The sequence below is a fragment of the Lycium barbarum genome, chromosome 3 (assembly GCF_019175385.1).
Source record: "Lycium barbarum isolate Lr01 chromosome 3, ASM1917538v2, whole genome shotgun sequence".
NCBI lineage: Eukaryota > Viridiplantae > Streptophyta > Magnoliopsida > Solanales > Solanaceae > Lycium > Lycium barbarum.
In genome coordinates this window covers 6,514,469-6,535,123 of record NC_083339.1, presented here as the reverse complement: position 1 = coordinate 6,535,123, position 20,655 = coordinate 6,514,469, and the positions used below count along the sequence as shown (strand labels likewise).

The 20,655-nt window shown below is 32.0% G+C and overlaps 1 pseudogene; it reads left to right on the top strand.

Annotated features, from left to right (window-relative positions):
- Positions 1-15,864: 15,864 nt before the first annotated feature.
- On the top strand, positions 15,865-18,425 carry LOC132633686 (putative serine/threonine-protein kinase; annotated as a pseudogene).
- The last annotated feature ends 2,230 nt before the right edge of the window (positions 18,426-20,655 follow it).

The following is a 20,655-nucleotide window of genomic DNA, read 5'->3' as shown; positions in this document are numbered from 1 at the left end:
AATGAGAGTTTTTCTCTAGGTTGCAGATTTCTAGGAGGTAATCGAGTCAGAAAGAATCCTACTTGAGTTGCCTGAGGATCCAACCGTTGCTCAGCTTCAGAATTTCAAAGCTGAGAACAAGAAAAGAGCTAAGTCTATCTAACACATATACATGTTTCTGTATTAGAAGAAAATTTTGTGAAGACTATGTCTTGCTGGGAGAATTGAAAATGGAGGAGATTGAGAGTGTGAAACAATACTCAGAAAAGTTGATGAAACTTGTGAATCAAATTTGAATCTTGGGAGAGGATCTTTCAGAAGAAAAGATTGTCGAGAAAGTCCTTGAAAGTCAGCCTGAAAATTTTGAATCGAAAATTACTTCTCTTGAGGATTCTAGAGATATTGCAAAGCTGACCTTTGCAGAACTAATTAGTGCGCTTGAAGCACAAGAACAATGAAGTACGATGAGACGTAATGAAAATGGTCTTGAGCTAACTTTGCAAGCCAAAGTTGTGATCACCTCAAGCTCTTCAAGGAGTGGCACGAAATTTAATGTAAAAGACAAAGGCTACAAGAAGAACTAGGTAGTTCAACTTTTTTGCAGTACTGCAAGAGAAATAACCACAATGAAATTGATTGCTGGTACAAGGAAAAGATTACACCAGTGTTATCAAAAGTGAAAGCGCAAAAAACCTCCAAGGTCAGCTGGGGCTTTAAGCTCAAAGCGCAAATAAAGTGTGGGCTTTAACGAAAAGAGACGCAATGGCGCAACAACACAAATATATATATGTTTAGTCCAAGACTAATAATAATAAGCATGAATAACAAATATATGGACAGAGAATTTGTAAAAACATTACGATAAAGTGAAATATCAATTATCTAGTGTCACCTCTTCAAGAGAGGCTCATTGGCAAGGAAAAGTATGTCTTAGTGCCTTGATGATGAGATTGAAGTGCACATAAAGCGAGGTGAAGCGGTCAATACGCTTTGAGCCTTGCTTCAGAGCTTAAAGGGCGCCTTTGACAACACTGGATTACACCACCTTTGAAATGAAGATATTGCAAAAAGAATGATGACATGGAGAAGTTTTGCTTGAAGAAGCAGAGGCAACAAGCATAGCAACCTCATCAAGAACAAGTAGACCTTGTCGCAAATGAAGAAGAAAAGGAGATAATTTTGTTGTCGCACTCCATGAGGACGATGTTAAATCCACATTTGAGATACTTATGTCATGTTTGCTAGAAGTTCTAGAAACTTCACGATGCCGCTGTAAGAGTCGTATATGAAATTTTAGGATTTTAGATATTTGATGTAGTCTTTTTGCCGGGCGCATTATGTATGTGTTTGGGTTGAAGACCCATCCTTAAAGTTTATTTATGTATGGATATACTATGAATGTCGAATTTTGGAAAATGCCATTATGAATCTCTAGGTGGATGGTGGATGATAGGTGTTAACGTAAATGGCTTCGCTCAGTGCAAGTTAAGGCATCAGGTGCCAGATCGAACCCTCCTGTTTTGGGCCGTGAGACAATGTAGGAGGGCTTTGCTCATATAGTGATTGTTGATGTGCTTCCTTTCGGTTTGTTAAAAAGGAAAGTTATATATAAAAGTTGCACAACCTTATTTTAGAATTTCTTCCCATACTATTGTGACTTGGGCTTGTGTTGATCTTTTTAATGACGAAAAACAGAACCTAAGAGGTTTTGTGGAGAAACACACATAGAATCAGTCTTATCAGTCTTACCACTGATACCTGGACTTCTTTGCAAAGACTAATTAATTATATGTCTCACTACCCAGTGGATCGACAAGGATTGAACTTTTTGTTCTTTTACTAACCATAGAGGTGAGCATATGACAAACAATATCAGTGAGTTGTTTACTCGAGTGGGGTTTAGATAAGATTTTCACTATCACGTTAATACTGTTAGTTCAAATTATGTGACAGTAAAGAAAATGTCTAAGCAATCAACTAAATTGGAACGAATTTGATGAATGACATTGTTTCTCATCCAGACAAATCAGTTATTAGCTGCATTTATATTATAGTACGTAAGCTATCATTAACATATACAATATAAAAACTTTACCAGCAAATCACATTTCGTAGTTGGCAAAGAGCAAAAAACTCACAATGAAGGTGTCGTTGAATGAGGCTAAAAATGTGCGCAACACCAGACACTAATTCACCTCCCTCGCGATTCATCCAAGAGCAAGATTCATTGGGTTCCATGACCTTTCTCCTACCTGAGTATCTACCAAAATAACCATGAGGTGAGGCTTAATAATATACTTCACGTAACGAAGAAAAACAACAAAATTGCAGCGGTAATTATGTTCAGAGCCAATCCTACAGTAGGGATGCTATAATCTCAAACTATAAAAAGGAACGAGCCTTACCGTATTCTACTACTCAAATGGTCAATTTGCAATGTGTTATTCTTCGTACTTACATTACATTATGTTAAAACGATTAGGGTCATTATTCGTTAATTAACTTGACTACAACACTAAAGGAAAGGAATCAAAGAAGATCCATTTGGCTAGGAGAATTATCCACTTTTTTCTAGTACAATTTTTAATTTTATTTAAAAATCAGTGTTTGGCCATGAAAATTTCAAATCCAACTTGAAGTTAAAATTCCAAATTTGAAAAAAAACTTATAACCTATTTTCCAACTACATCTTCATAATTCCAAATGATGGACATAATAAGCATTTTAATATTATATTAAAGTGCCATATTCATTCTCTTTTCAGTGACCATAAAGATGCAGACCATTTTCACACGTTTTGGTGCCATAACATGGCAATTAATTTTGTTCTTCCCACTATCTCATTATTCATTTGAGTAGTGGATGAATGTGGTCTTATTTTTCCTTGTAACCTCCTACTCTTTATTCACCCATATTCTCCACATTCTCACAAATTTAATATCCCAAATCCACTCTTTCATCCAATTCAATTCTAAGGATGAATCCTTCAATTATAAATAGTTAGTCATCTAAACATTATGGGGGTGGAAAAATATATTGGAGAGTTCTTGATAAAGTGAGGAAAAGAAAAGAGAGTTTATTTAGTAGAAGGAAGGTGTTCTCTTTTGTGGAGCTTAGGACTCAACATCTTGTCCATAGTTTATTGAGTTATACGACGTGGTCGGGCTGTTGTATCTTGGAGGGGACAAGTCAGGAAGATTACTGCTGGACCGGTAAAGATTTGCTGCAGTGGCTTGAATCTCCTTAAAGAGTTCGCGCCTCAACCTGAAGATACTTTTATTTCTTTATTTTATTTTTCAATTGTAATTGTATTTTCAGCAACAATTTTAAGGAGATTCAAATGACTACAATTGAAAATTTTGCGGATGTCAAAGTGGGAGATCTTAACAAGCCATTTCGGTTCAACGGTTCTTATTTCAAGAGATGGAAGGGTAGAGTACTTTTCTACTTGAGTCTTCTTAATGTATTTTATGTGTTAATTGAGAAGAATCCAAATAAAGCAGAGAACTCTTCCATGGATGACTTAGGCACGGAAACTCCAAAAGAGAAGTAAGTCCTCATCTACATTGAATTGTTCATCCACGAGGGAACAGATGCAGTTAAAGTTTTTCAGCTATCATCTTGCAAACAAGAGCGTTTACATGAATTTGTTACAGTATGTGCAATGAATTTTTAGATTTGAGTGTATTGCAGTGTTTTAGGGATTTTAAGAACCAAATTTTGACAAACAAGAGGTTTAATTTAGGATAAAAGAAGAAATTTTTAGTTGGAAGTTTGAATTCGTTACTTATTTCAATTGGCGCCTCTTGAGAAAATGACATAAATCGGAACACTTTTGATCTCTGTCTACTTTAACACAAACATCATAGGTATATATATGTACGTGTACGTACACACACACACGAATATTTATCATATACAAGGATGAAAAGAAGGAAAAAAGGAATAATTCCTTGGTGGCTCTATAGTTATTTTCCAGTCTAGTAATTGAAAAACAAGCATTATGGAGTTTCAGTTTCATAGATAGTTTCATGTATGAATTTGGAACTTCATCTCTGTGAGCTTGCTTACATTGTCGGTCTCAATCCAAATAAAGGAGAAGAGTTGTGGTAGGTTGACTGCCAACTTAAAACTTCTAAGTTCATGATAAATCCTCACAATATAAACAGATATGAGCTTAAATGAATAATAAAGATTCATATTAAAAACCCTATTGCTTGGGACTTAGGCATAATTATTGTCGAGATTATAGAAAAATGGTTACTTGTGAATTTTATCCTTGTTCAATGTACATTGACATAAAATATGGGTCGGATCAGGTCTTAGGCCCTTTTGTGTTTTTGGGCTTCCTCCCATTGCGATAAAAAGTTGGATCCGGTTGTCTAATCAAATATGGAACAGCTTATATGTAAATTAAATTGGGCCTCTATTCTCTTCTCTAGTACATCTACGATTTGAAGCACTACCATAGCAATTTTTTACGCGGATTGCCCTCATATATTATTTGTGGGTCAAAGTACCCTTATTCATTGGTCTACGAAATCAGAGATTCTGAGTTCAATCTCCAGCAAAGTAAAAAAGACAAGACAAATAATTTCGCCAGATCATGTTTTATAGAAACTATGTTGTTATATAGAAACTATGCCTTGTCAGGCATAAGTTCTGTAGAAATGAAGTTATAGAACTTCTGCAGGACAAGGCATAGTGTCTATGAATTTTGCCTTGTAAAAATAGGTCATAGATCTGATTTTTTTTTTTTTTTTTTGTTTTTTGTTTTTGTTTTTTTTTTTTTTTTGTCAGGAATATTTTTGAACATTTTTTTATTACTTAAAGTACCGAAAGACAAAAATTAAAGACCTGCTATTTGAAGGGAAAAAATTAAAGCCCAGCCCACCCCTACCATAGAAGAAAAAATCTAATAACTCTTACCATAGAAGAAAAAATCTAATAACTCATTCAAACAAAAGGATGCAGGTAATTAAAAAATTTGGAGCTCTAAGAAAAGACTATTATAAAAACGAGACTTTTGAATTTAATTTTAAAAAATTAACATTTTAGCAAGATGTAAAGATGTGATGAGAGGAAAAAAAGGACAAGTGCAATAGTATATAATACTTTTCTACTATATTAGAAGAGTGGGTTTGGTCGTCAACCACCCACTCTTCTATTATAGTTATTAAATTAAAATAATTAAAAAAAATAATAAGGCGGGTCCACGTGAAGAATTAGGAGACAATTAAAAAAAATGGGGTTCATGTGAAGAATTAGGAGACAATTGAATAAAAAAATGAGGTAGGGTCCACGTGAAGATGTAGGAGACAATTGCAGAAAATAAAAGAACATTTAAATAATGATAATAAGTTCAGAAAATGGTAAAGGTACACTTAAAGAAAATTTAAAGAAGAGAAATTCAGGAAAAAAGAAATAATGATTTAAATTGAACACAAAAACCGCTAAAGAAGTCATAAAAGCAAAAAATTTAAAACTTATACCTTTGGGTAAGGATAAAAATGTACTAATTATAGACGCATACGTCTCACACAAATAATGAGGAATAACATTAAGAAGACGAAATATAAACAGTCAAGAAACGTATACACATATTTTCTTAATATGATGAAGTTGGTCTATACTTAAAAATTCAATACTACAACAGATGCTAACACATGAAAGCGTTTTTCAGTGTTGTTGAGTAGAAAAAGATGATGACATGAAATTCGGTAGGAGAAGGTGTATTTCAAATCCTTCAACAGGAGAACCAAACCAGGAAAGTCATATATGGGAGAAGCAGACTAAGTAAAATAATTTATTAATATATTCAATTAATTGAGTTATAATACTTTCTATAATAAAAATTTCATATTATATTACTAAAAAGTACTCTCTCTGTTCTAATTTACATGACATAGTTTGACTAGGCACGAAGTTTAAAAAAGAAAAGAAAGATTTTTGAAACTTATGGTCTAAAACAAGTCATAGATATTTATGTGGATTTAAATCATTTCATTAAAGGTAAAAAGAGAAGTTTCAAGTTAAATAATTTCTAAACATAAAAATATATCATTAAATATATCATTCTTTTTTAGATAGACCAAAAAGAAAAGTATAGTACTATTTTTTGTGTTGGGCCCGTACTAGCACGGGCTTTCATTATCTAGTTTCTATTATATATAAGTGGCTAAGAGGGACCAACACCGTAATACCTACTTGTACCCAAAGCTTTACAAATTGTACACGCAATGAATGCTTGTACCAGAAGCTATAAACTTGTATACTTTAACCAACTGCTTTTTTATCCTACGTGGACATATGCCATAGTGCTTAATATTTATTCCCTTCTCATATATAGACGTATGCACTTCAATTTTAATTCTCCGACACATTTATTTCCTCCATGCACTTTTACTTGTTCACTTTTAACTTTGCACGTTCTTGCTAAATATTTATTCCCTTCTCATATAACTTGGCCACATTACTTAACTTTTCACATTCTTTAGGAATTAATAAATGAAGTACTCCCTTCGTCTTATATTACTTGGCCACATTACTATACTTGACTTTTTACGTTCTTTAAGAATTAATAAATGAAGTACTCCCTTCGTCCCATATTACTTAGTTGTACACTTTAACCAACTACTTTTTTATCTCACGTGGACATATGTTATATTAGTGAATATTTATTCTCTTCTAATGTATACACGTATGCACTTCAATTTTAATTTTCCGAAATATTTATTTCCTCCATGCACTTTTACTTGTTCACTTTTGACTTTTCACGTTCTTTAAGAATTAATAAATGAAGTACTCCCTCCGTCACATATTACTTGGCCACATTACTAAAAATTTCTAATATATATAAGTGTCTAAGAGGGGCGAACACAGCAACAACAAATAAGAGGAAAAGAAAAAAAAATATGGAGACTCACTACGGAAAATCGCAGTATCCTTTGCGAAATATATAAACCATAAAGACTAACTAAATTGAGTAACTAAATTAATCATGTTGGGCCCCGTGCATCGCACGGGCATAGTTTGTTAGTATTGTATAAAAGCAGCGCTCTTACTCATTCTGTTTTATTTAAGGTAATATAATTTGATTTGGCATGAAAAAGTAAATAGTTAGTAGTATAGCTTTCATAATCATATTGATACTTTCATATATAATTACTATAATAAAATGGCATGTTGCCACCTGCGATTTAATTAGTTCGATACAAGAAAGTCGAAATCACAGTTCAAAAATTAGAAATGGTCAAAGAATTAATTAGAATAATAATTTGATAAGTACAACAATTTGTCAGTCTTTAATAGTACGTATAAAAATTAAGAAAGAATCTACACATGAAGTTAAACAAAGTTATATATATAATCTTTCTGTTTATTTTGCTCATTACATAATCGGGAAGGAAAAATCAACCTCTGTTGCGTGGAAGGAACTTATAATAATGTGGCTTATTATTGATATGAAATTGTTAATTGTCTATGGCCTTACTTTTAACTTCACATTCAATTTTGACTTTTCTCGGTAATAATTAAATATCATTACTTGTTTTAAAACTCAATATGCATGTCATATGATCAGTTTCATCACGTTCAGATCCTCTTTCTTTCGTTATATTTTGCCGGCCGTTCCCATGTACCAATAATAAAATAAAATAAAATAAAATAAACTTTTTTTGTAACTTTGTTCAGTGCAAAAACTTGACGTGTTTAAAAGCAACGTCTTGTTTAATTAAGAACATGACTCCGCCAACCTCTCCCCTATTTTAGTTCCTATCCTAAATGTTAAAAGAGGGAAAGTCAATTCCATTTTGTGTGTGTGTGTGTTTTTTAGGTTTAGAAATTTACATTTATGGATCAAAAGACCTTTTTGGTAAAAAAAAAATTGTTTCCGACCGGATATCTGATATTTGCATTGCAGCCCGGCTAAGTAGGATTCATGCCAGGAAATCCTATATTGGGGGTAAAGCTCTCTCTAACAAAGACGTCTCTTACCCGATATTTGGTGTCCGTATTGGAGCCGGACTAAATTCAGATTCGTGCAGGAAGATCCTACATTGGGGGGTAAAGTGCCCCTAAACAAAGGTGACTCCCACCCGATATCTCGTACCCACATTGGAGCCCGGCTAAATTAGTTACATCGGGAAGTCTCATATTGAGGGTAAACCATTTCCTAACAAAGACAACTTCATACCCAAAGCTCAAAACCCAAGACATATGATTAAGGATGAAGGAGTACCCTTATTGCTTTGGTGATACCATCAGATGTTAATAGTTCTTAGTAAGATCCTCTGTAATATGTCGTAAATTGGGGTGTTATATTCTCTTTAACTCAACTTATTTCTTATTAATTATCTAACCTTTATTTTATTTAAATATAATATTCTCAATATTTATCAATAAATAACGCACATAGGCATTATCGTTCTAGGAGCAAATATCCTTAAATTAGGTAGATTCGAGATTAGTTTAAGATCCAGCGGGTTTAGATTATATGTAATCTATTTCGCAGCGGGTTTAGCATTTGGTCCACCAGTAGGAATTTGTATAAATCAATATAATATAAAAATATGCACAGACAAGATGACGTGACACCTCTATATGGCTAGCATTCATATTTATTTATTTATTCTCTACTTTTTATTTTATTTTCTACTACTTTTTATGTATCTTTGTAACAACATTAAATGACTCAATAATTAAGTAATGACCAGCCCTTCTTAGTGGATAACAGCAATTTTCATTTTTCAATTAAGGGACAGCCGTGCCTATTCAAATTAGAAGATCAAAAGCCTTAGCAGTTTCCTTTTTTTTTTTTCTTTTTTTTTTATCCTCTTTCGTTGTGAATTAAATGGTTAAAATGGGTACTTTTTTATTCTTATAATTCTGGCTTTAAATAAAAATGAGCAATATGTAATTAAAACATTACTTGAATAGGTTGAGTGACTTTCTGAGTGAAATACTCATAGTTGAGTGACTTTCTGGTTAGAAAACAAAATTGAGTGACTTTCTGAGTGAAATACCCATAGTTGAGTGACTTTTTGATTAGAAAACAAAGTTGAGTGACTTTCTGAGTGAAACACTCATAATTGAGTGATCATATGAGATATTATCTCGTGTATTCTACTGTTTGTTGAATGCCACAAGTCTCCCTTTTCCCCATTCTAAGTCTCAAGACTCAATTCTTTTACTGAAAAAATCTTGCAATAACAAAATCATAGATGTAGAATCTACATTCATGGAAAATCTAAGACCAAATCAAAGTCTTTTCGTACATATAAAATTCCCCCTTGTTCTAGTTTTTTTCTTTCCTTTCTCTCAAGTCAAATCCAATACACTTATAAAGACATGCACGCAATAACTATCACCGAGTATGGTGGAATGATGGAAGATTTTCATTCTTAATTAAAGGTCATGTATTTGAGTTCCGAGAAAAGGAGAACTTCTTCGTGAGGAGCGCTTTACCACCTTAGTGAGTCTACCCGACATCGGGGGCAGATCTAAAGGCCTGGTTACGAGTTCACATGAATCCAATATTTTTTAATCCAAATCTTGTATATATACGAAGAAATCTAGTTAGTAAATATCCATGTGAGCTCAGCTGATATTATAGTATTAACTCGAGATAGTTGTAAAAATTCACAAACTTCAAATACTAAATCGGCCTCTACCCCTCACGAATTCCAATTAATTAGTTGAGCCGCTGAATTTCCCATATTGAACTATTAAAAAAAATATGCACGTACGCTGCAATTTCTCAAGCTTGGACTGGTCGTTATAAAAGAGGGCTGCGAAACTAGATCTTACTAATTAAGATGGTCAGCCATGGTGACCTAGCTTTCATTTTCACTGTTTTGGAATTCTAAATTCCATCTTTCTTCCTTTTTAGCACAAAATTCCAAATTTATGCAGAGCGTTAGGGGTTCGTCATAAATAAGAAAATTACACTATATATAAAAGATTATACTTTTTTTTTTGTGTGTGTGCGTGTGTATAGGGGAGGTGAAACTTTCTTGATGAAATTCCCCATTGTTCAAACGCGAACTTAAATAAGATACAATCAAATTTCTCTTTAACAATCGTCGTTTGTTCGGATATTTTTTTACTGTTCTGGCGAAATACTTATTATAGAGAACATATAATATAATATAACATGAAAAATATGTTAAAAAAAAAAACTTGCCCATTATAATGAGATCATATAAAAAATGGTTGTTATAGAGTGGCCAGTTTGATTATTTGTGAACATATACTAACAAGAGAAGCTTAAAAATGTCCAATCATGTGTTTATCAAAGATTAATTCTGATACTACTGAATATAAATTAAAATAACACAAGTATTCAGTTCAAAACCTTAAACAATGCGGTCATTCAAAATCTTTTTTAATCACTATGAATGTCAAAATTTAATCTTTGTCAGGTAGGAATAGGATTCTGCTAGATTTGCTTGCGTAATTAACTTTTTATCCCCCCCCCCCCCCCCCCCCCCAATTATCTCTTATTTTTCTATTCTAATTGACCTTTTTAAAAATAGTAATAATAATAATATTTCCGCCAGGGAATTATAGGGTATAGCGGGGAAGGTACCAATTATTACATCCACAATATATACGGACACACGAAATTAAATCAATCATCTACCTAATTAATAAAAGTTTTTTATTAGGTCAACTGTTTATATTAATTGTTCAAGAAAATAACAGGTTAGGGGCAATACTTGATTGATAATATTATAATTAAGTGGATAATTAGAAACTTCTAATTATAAGTTTAGAAGGACATAAAAAAAGAGTATTCGCGTTAGCTCTGAAGAATGTACAAGTTGCTAGCTTACTGAAGCTTACTGAAACTTCAAAGCTTCTTATTTTCACACATTCTTGAAATTTATCTTAAAAAATTCTATTGTAAATATACAAGTTGATAGTTATTTCATTTCTCAAACGGAAAAGGGTTAAATATACCCCTGTACTATTAAAAAAGTGTTAAATATACCCTTCTCGTTATACTTTGGGTCTAAATATACCCTTCTCGTTATACTTTGGGTCCAATTATACCCCTCTGTTATACTTTGAGTTTAAATATACCCCTTCTCCGTTAAAATTGTCCAAGATGGACATAAGATTTGACGAGGCGCTGACAACTCGATGAGATGGACATCACATGGCATGCCATCTCACCACCTCAACCCATTTACTCCTCTCTTTCCCTTATTTTTCCATCATTACCATCTCCTCCCCCTTCACAACCTTTGCCATCATTAGCACCACCACAATAGATCTCAACTCCCAATAGATCTTTCACTTGCTCATATGTTACAAAAGCAATAGCTATTGAAGGGACAACCTGAACAAATAATGAACTACAGTTAGGAATGATCCTGAAATATATCATAAAAGGGAATTGATCATTGTAATTCAGTTAAACCAATTATCAGCCCTTAAAAAGTTCACCGCATCTAGGTAAAAAGAAGATACTTAATAGTTTCATGCTTTACAAGAAGCACAACAATACTGCCAACAGTAGTCGAGAGTATTAGAGCTTGTGAAGTGAACTTTTGACTGTGTACAGACCAACTATTTCACAACTCAAATGGAGATTTGACAAATTTTGATACTGCAGAAATCTCCTCCAAAAATACCATTAAAAATTACGTTGGCTGGTCCAATTAGTCACAAGTAGAAACACAGGTTTTATTTACCTTGACTATGGAGATGGTGGTGTGATGGAAGAAGAAGGGGAAGAGAGAGGTAAACGGGTTAGGGTGGTGAGGTGGCATGTCATGTGATGTTCAATTCACCGAGTTGTCAGTGTCACGTCAGATCTTATGTTCATCTTGGACAATTTTAACGGAGGAGGGGTACATTTAAACCCAAAATATAACAGAGGGGTATATTTAGACCCAAAGTATAATGGAAAAGGTATATTTGGACTCAAAGTATAACGAGAAGTATATTTAACCCTTTTCTAATAGTACGGGGGTATATTTGACCCTTTTCCGTTTCTCAAATCATCAAAGAATGTGGTGAGATGGGACTATGGGTGAAATCTTATCAATCTAAATTAGGGGTGTACAAAGTAAACCGACAAACCGCACCAAACCGATAAACCGAGTCAAACCGAGAAAAAAATCTGATTAGTGGTTTGGTTTAATTTGGTTTGGTGTTTAAAAAACAAACCCGACCATAATTGGTTTGGTTTGGTTTTAACTAAAAAAAGTCAAATCGAACCAAACCAACCCGACATTACATATATTTAATTTTTAAAATATTTTATACATAAAAATATTTATTTGTAATGTAATTTATACATATTTCTTAATTTTTTTTATTTATTATCATATTATTCAAGCTTGAACTTAGAATTTTGAATGTCAATAAGTTTTATATCCTATGAATGTTAGTAATTCAAATAAAGTCCAAACTAAACCAACTCAACACTAATGCTAACAAAAAAAATTCAATTTACCACTACGAATGACAATAATGTTGGATATCTATTCTTTAGTTTTGAATTGATTTAGAGAGTGAAAATATATAACTTAAGTTTTTTTCTTTGTCATGTAATTAATATTTATTACCCGTACTTGTTTTAGCATGACTTAGTATTTTTAGATTATGGTCATTTTCTTTATGGCTTATTAATTAGCAATATTTATTTTAACCGATTTTATTATCTTTTGTTGAATATTTTAATACAATGTCATCACTCTTCTCACATTTGTGTTATTTTCTTAAGAAACACCTTAATTATATAGTTGTATCTTACTAGGACTAAAGAATTATTTGAAGTAAAAGTTATATATTTTGTATCAAGACTATTCCAAAAAAAAAAACCCGAAAAAGCCTGAAGTTGAAAACCCGAAATTTATTGGTTTGGTTTGGTGTACAAATTTAAAAACCCGACGCAATTGGTTTGATTTGGTGTTTAAAAAATCCAAACCAACCTGGTCCATATACACTCCTAATCTAAATAAAGATCTTGAGTTTTGAAAATAGAAAAACTACGGATAGCAGAGAGTTTCCCCTTTCATTCTACGTACCAAATCAATCATCCCAATAAAATTTTCTTTTGTAACTTCTTACTACCCAATCAATATTTTCATCAAATTAAAGCAAACGTTCGTATAGTGTAGTAATTACAAAAAACATTTAAGCTAATCCATGTAAGGATCTTTAACATGCTTATAATCTAAAATTATAAATAATGTAAGATAAACATTAAAAATTATACTAAGATCGTAAAACTATATGATTTTCACATGTATATATAAATTAAAAAATTATTTTCTTTCACTCCCATCCTGATGATAGAACAATATTACAGATTTGACCAGTTTTCTGAATATTCATTTATATCTAACTTCGGCTCAAAGTGAGTAGTTACTTAAACGTCATATAAAAAATTAGTCACCTCTCAAGTTTTAACCAATGCAATAATACACCCTTATATTTATTAAACTTAACTTTAATAGGCCAACTTAGAATTAGATTTAGTCCCGCAATAACCTATTACATGGACCACATGTTACTAGCCAAAACTTTTAGTATAATTAACATTTTAGCACTCTGTCATTAATAAAAATGTGCATATTTCAACAAAACTTCCAGTAAAATCCGTTCAAAATTAAAGATTTCTGACAAGAGTCATACTACAAAGTACAAAAACGTGTATTTTCTTCCGAATTCTCATCATTCTAATTTCATACATAAAAGATTTCTGATTACTCAATTAATATTTTGAGGTAATTTCTTGTAAATTGTAGATCTTAAAGGGGATAAGAAGTGCTCTCAAGTCTCAAATTTCCAATTTATTTGATACTTCTTCTAATACGGATTAATTTGATAAAATTTTAAGAGTTAAATGCGGTCACAAAAATTGAAATAGAGACCGTAAAGATTAAAAATGAATGAGTCTAAACATAATGTGTGGCCATATGGGTCCGAGGTTTCAGTTGTCCAATGTTAATGTAGATTTTTAATTGTCTCCTTGATTCTTTCATTAATAAAAACTTCTTTATCGTTATAATTAATTAACTACGTTCTGATAAGCATGAATACTTGAAAAGTCTTATTCACACAGTAATAAACAATTTCGTTTTTTGTCTGTTTGGCCACATGTTTACAAACGATAGTTGAGGTGACGTCTTATCTCCTGTCAAAACGAATAAGATGTAATGTTTTTATTGGTTGTGCTAATAAAAAAATCATGTTATATAAGTTGAAAAAAAGAAAAAAGTTAAACATAAGATATATAAATACCTTATGTATTAATCATTTTGCAACAAATCATATAAACATAGTCCAAATCGAACAGTAAATAATATTATATATTTTGCCATTAAATTGGATTAGTACCATACTTTTACTAAATGTTTATCGAACTTCATTAATAAAACAACGATGTTAGTCCATCTTTGCAGCAACTGATGTTTATCGTTAGTAGAAGGAAAATATTATTTTAGCTCGAATGAATGTTAAACATACTGAGAAAGATTATTAAAAGTCTAATTTTTTTAATTGGCTAAGAATATGGTGGAGAGAGTTCGAAAGAACCTAGCACTAGTACTACTATATAGAAAGAAAAGTACCATTTCAGTGAATGTTAGGGATGAAAAATACAATAAAAATGCCCAAAATTTACTACTCTAGTTATTATCAGCTCTAACATTGTACTCCCTCCGTCTATTTTATCGGTTCATATTTGATTTGACACACCCTTAAGAAGTACATTCTTCGTCTCAATATATGTGATATAATTTGACAAAACATGAAATTTTTTTCTTTTAAAAAAGACTTTTAAAACTTGTTTAAAATAAGTCATAAATATTTGTATGGTTGTACAGGGCCATCTCAATAAGACTGGGGTCTAAAACCAAACTTTAGAGAGAGACCCTAATTTTGTTTTTTTAAGGGAAAGATCGTCATATATATTTTTATTTAAAGTCTACTTTTCTATTTTTTTTATATGCGATGTCATTAATTACTGTTTTATAATCGTCAATAACAATGCAAAGTTGTTAACAATTTTTCAAATCAATTTATTCGAAAAAAAAAATCAACTGACAATATAGCTAATCAATCACGCGACTAAAAGTTTCTTCTCTTTTTTTCTTTTATAAATGCTATGCACTCCTTTTGTCTCAATTTATGTGACCCAATTGGAATTTCAAGAGTTCAACTTCTTTATTTTTATCGTGAATTCAGATATATAATCTTTAAAAAATTTTAAACAATTTACATAACTACATAAAAGCACCATAAGTTACAATAATTTTTTAAGCAAATTAGCATAAAACTTAATAAAAATGGGGCTCTGAAAATTTGGGGGCTCAAAGTCATTGCCTTAGTGGCTTTGGCTTTGGACCGACCCTGTGGTTGTAAAGCATTTCATTAAAAGTAAAAGAAGGAGTTTTAAGTTAAATTATTTCTAACAATAGAAATGTAACTTTTTTGGAATATACTAAAATTGAAAGTGTATCACATAAATTGAGACATATGAGTAATTACTAATAAAATAGTAGTTTACCATATCACCCTTTGAATATAATAAGTTTAATGTTTTAGGAAATATATTGGAAAATGGTTATAACTAATAACAAGGGTAAATTATAGAAGTGATAAATTATGTTTTGATTTTTCAAAGCACAAATTTTTGAATATTTATTTTTAACACATAGACGAGTAAAAGCGAGTAGAAATGTTCTTTTATAGAATATTCTATACAATCCAAACCCTATCATTTGCTGAATTAGTTGAAATATTCTTATAACATTTGTAATAAATATATAAAAAACAAAAATGTTAGTTGGAGTAGGCCACGAAAAAAACCATGTTTTTTAAGAAAAGAATCATATACTACTGTAGTATTCAAAAGTCTTGTCAAGAGTCAAAATATATGGGCATTAGCTTCAAGTATATAAACAATTTTAAATCCTTCAATGAAATCTCCGTTTTGCCTTTCCTCCACTCCTAAATTCTTCTTGCGTTTCTCATTCTTTCCCACTAAATATTGTAAAAAAAAATTACTCCTTATAAGCCAATTTCAAGATTAATAATTTCATTTTCAAGAATGATGAAATTTTCTTTTCCATTTCTTAAGTGTTTTAGCTCATCAACAAATACTTTGGAAGACAACCAAATCCCATATGGTAAATTTCTTAATTAACCCTTTTGCTCTAACTTAAAAATATTATCTTTTTTTTTTTTTAATCTATTACTAGAAGGGTATTTCTTAAGAATATTAATTCTCTAAACAGGTGGACAAATTTCTCAGAATTTTACAGTGTACAATTACCATGACTTGAAAGCTGCAACTCATGGATTTAGAGCTCTAAATAAAATTGGAGAAGGAGGTTTTGGTTCTGTTTACAAGGTAAAATTCCAGTTGACTTTCAAGAAAATAGAAAAAAGGGATGTGGGGTGTTGGTTTTTTTATTTTTTATTTTTTTAACTGTGAATTAATTATATTTTTTATGTTTATTTGGGCTTTTCTTGAAAAGGGTATGCTTAAAGATGGAATTTTTGTGGCTGTAAAAGTGCTATCAGTTGAATTGGAATCAATGAGAGGTGAAAGAGAATTTGTATCAGAAATAGCAGCATTGTCTGATATCAAACATGAAAACCTTGTCAACTTAAGAGGATGTTGTGTTGATGGAACACATAGACTTCGGAGAGTTCTATGTTAGTTTGAGGTTGTTTCTGGTTGATTGTTTTGACTAGTAGGTGGGGAGCAAAACAGAAGCAAATTTACATGGACACTCAGGAAAGAAATTTCTTTAGGAATAGCAAAGGGACTTTCATATCTCCATGAAGAAGTGAGTCCACACGTGGTGCATAGAGATATTAAAGCCAGCAACATACTCCTTGATGAGAATTTTAAACCAAAAATTTCAGATTTCGGTTTGGCTAGGTTGTTTTCGGAGAACATGTCCCACATTAGTACCCGAGTAGCTGGAACATTGTAAGTTATTACATTAGTAGATGTTCTTTCTGGAAATTTTGAAGATTCATGTTTGTGAACACCTAGTCATTGTTGCTGATCATGTTGTGAATTTTCTTGAACTCATCTTATGCCTAAAGAGGCTATCTTTCTCCAGAATACGCCGTCAGTGGACATTTAACGCGCAAATCAGACGTTTATAGCTTTGGAGTCGTGTTACTAGAAATAGTCAGCGGTTCGCCAGTAGTTGCATTTGACATTACTCGAGGAGAGCATTTCCTAGTTAACAAGGTAATTGCTTTTGACTTATGTTGCTCTGACTCTCCAAAATAATCATCGAGTGTGTGTCAGATCCTCCAAAAGCTACGCATTTTTTAAGGATCCGACATGTATACGATAACATTTTTTGAGGGTCCAAGCAACATAACTTTTGACTAATGTGAATCCTGCTTTTAGTTTCAAACCAAGCAGACATAAATGCAGTTGCTCGGACTCTTCAAAAGTATCAATGGGTGTGTGTTAAGTCCTCCAAAAGTAGTGCATTTTTGGAGAAAGTAACACGGGTACAACAACATTTTTGGAGAGTCCGAGCAACATATTATTGCTTATCTAAAATTTGTCTTTATTTGATGAAACTATGTACTATTATTATTATTATTATTATCGGTGATTGACTTGTTAATATCTAAAACTAAACAAGTGGGAACCATGATTTGACTCTTTAAAGTTAATGCTAGTATTAGTTTGTTGGCTTGATATGACATAAGAGGGTCAACTTGTTCTTGGTGTTTTATTGTGCCCTTCAGGCATGGGAAATGTACAATGCTGACCAACTGTTGGAGCTAGTGGACCCTGTTTTGGATAGAGAAATTTCGAACGACGAAGCTGTCCGATTCTTGAAAGTTGGCCTCCTCTGCGTGCAAGAGAACGCCAGCGTCCGCCCCAAAATGTCGATGGTCATCAAGATGTTGAGTCGTGATGGCACGACCGTGGTAGAGGAAAGGAAGATTACTCAGCCTGGGATTGTTGCTGATCTAATGGATGTTAAGATAGGAGGAAAACACTCTACTCAAAGCTTTTTTTCTAAAGCTTCCACAAGCATGAGCCCAGGAAGCCCCTTTCAAATAGTTAACAGGAGAAAAAGTAATAGCTAGAAATTAGTTAAGGTACACACAAGCTGGTCTGAGCACCACGGTTAACAAAAAAATAAATAAATTAGAATTTACTTGTACAAAGAGTATATTGTGAACACACAGAGACACAATTGCAGTAAGTTTGCTCTCTTTTTTTGGTTGTTGGAGCAATTGTATATCAAAGTGAGCAGATTGGTGTTCATTGTTATTTCCTTTACTTTTTTTTTTTTTTTTGGAATATTTGGTTCCATTTGATGTAAAATCTAGGTCTTTTATTGTTTTCTCTTTTTATTTTTTTTGGAATATTTGATTCCATTTGATGTAAAAGCTACCTTTAATGATATTGTTTTATTTTTGAAACCTTTTTCTTTTCAGTTTCTCCATGATTGAGTAGGTATTCAGGAGCATTTTCTAGTAACTATTGTTCATTCTGGATTTCATATCATTAGAAGGGATCAACAGCTAATATCAAATAGGAGTAGTATATAAAATGACAAAATCATAAGGCATTATTAGAATGGCATCTATTAGTCCAGACTCAGTCATCTTATACTCCCTCTGCTCCATTTTAAGTGTCTTAGTTTGACTGCATGGAGTTTAAAAAACAAAGAGAGACTTTTAAATTTTGTGGTCTTAAATTAAAAATTGCGTGTGTCCTTTAAATCTTGTGGTCTAAAATTTACTAAAACTTACCAAATATAGAAAGACATACTTTTTTTGGGACAGACAGAAAAAGAAAGTAAGACACTTAAATTGAGACGGGGAGAGTAGTAAAAATATATCTTCACTCGGTATTTTACACCAAATCATACTGATTTATCATGATTAATTCATTGAAAATAAAAGAAAAGGAAAACTCATATAAAGTATTGTAAGGCAATATTCTTTGTCAAGTGAACTATTAAAAACAAAGAAAAAAGATGCGAGGGGAGACAAATGACATTGCTGATTGTGAAGGAGACATTAATCTATTAACCACTAGTTAATTATTGATATGGTTGACAAATGATACATTAATGCTATAATATGAATTTTAACATGAAAAAGACATCTCGAAATTAAAAAGTCGTAAGAACGCTTATACATTAGGGGCTTGTGGCTGCTAACGCAGAATCCATCCGGTGGAGTAGCAGAATTTTTCGTGAGGAGTACTCCCGTTTAAAGAAGTGAAGAAAGACCAAATCAGTGTAACCATATCTTATTTGAATATTTTTTAGATCATATTAATATAACGTTCACAAGCAACATAGCTTATATCCGCTAGGAGAAGAAATTTCATGTCCTTAAATGCATGATTTAAGTATCAAAGCCTCTTCATGATTATGTCTTTCATTTGCTTGAAAATCAGCACACTTGTTTTAAATGTATCAATGATAGCTTTGTTAGAACCAAACCAATGCTAAATCATTCATCTTTAGAGCTAAAATAGATTATTACAACCGTAACAAAACATGAATGTAACAACATTTCTTTTATACTAATACAGTCAAACCTCTGTATAACAATCATCCTATACATTTAACTAAAAAAGCTATGTTTTTTGTGGAACCAATTTTTAATGTTATGTCACATGTTCTGTATAACACCATTTCACAATAGCGACCAAAAAATCGGAACAAACTACTCTGTTATAGAGAGGTTTGATTGTATTTTAATTTTTATCTGCATGTTATACAAAAAGTAAAATTTGACGATGAAGCAGTGTCCTGTGACACCGTTTTCCTAATGTGCATCTGCCTCTGGGTCAGTTCTTTCGCTGTAAAAACTTAGTTGTACCGGATGTTTATAAAAATCCAATAATGTGGACAAGATTTCTGCTTGCATTTGAGACAATTTAAGAGGTGGAAATGAAAGGACTACACAACTGAAAAACAGGTCATTTTGTTCTCTTTCATTATTGCAAGAGGCCCCCAATTTCAAAGAATATGACAAACAAACTATACTTTTTCTATTTGTGTTTGTTATGCATGTCTTTAGATTCTTTTGGTACAAAAGTAATTAAGGACATAAAACTAGCGAGGGTTGTGGCAAATAGATAGGATGACTCCATCAGTTTCTCTTTTGGTAGGCCTTAAACAATACGAATCTGAATTAATTGGGATTCCAAAACAAGTAACAAAATATCGGCGGTGAAATTTTAAAAAAGAAATTACATAGAGTGTGAGTGCAACTTTAACTAATTTGGGGACATAATTGCAATTGAAGGGTTAGAGATGTAAGTGACCCAACTAATGGGTAAGCATAATGATCATGATAGCACAGAAACTAGAAGTAGCCTCAAATTTTTGGGACAAAACTAAGTTAAAAAAATCTAGGGACAGAAAAAGTTTGTTTATTTTATCACCTATTATATTATCCTGCACCTTTTAGTTCATAGACAAATAGACAATAATGAAGGTCTCTTTGTCCAATAATACTTATTGATCATTTTCAACCAAGCCCACTTTCAACCAAAGGAAATTGAAAAAATGTAATATTTTCTTTAAGAGGGAGGACTCAAAGTGGAAAATGTAGTGGCATCCAAATAAAGAAATACAAGTGCTACAACCCCTAATTCCAAATTTTTAATAATCAACCAATCAATTGGTCCTATGAGAGTGTTTT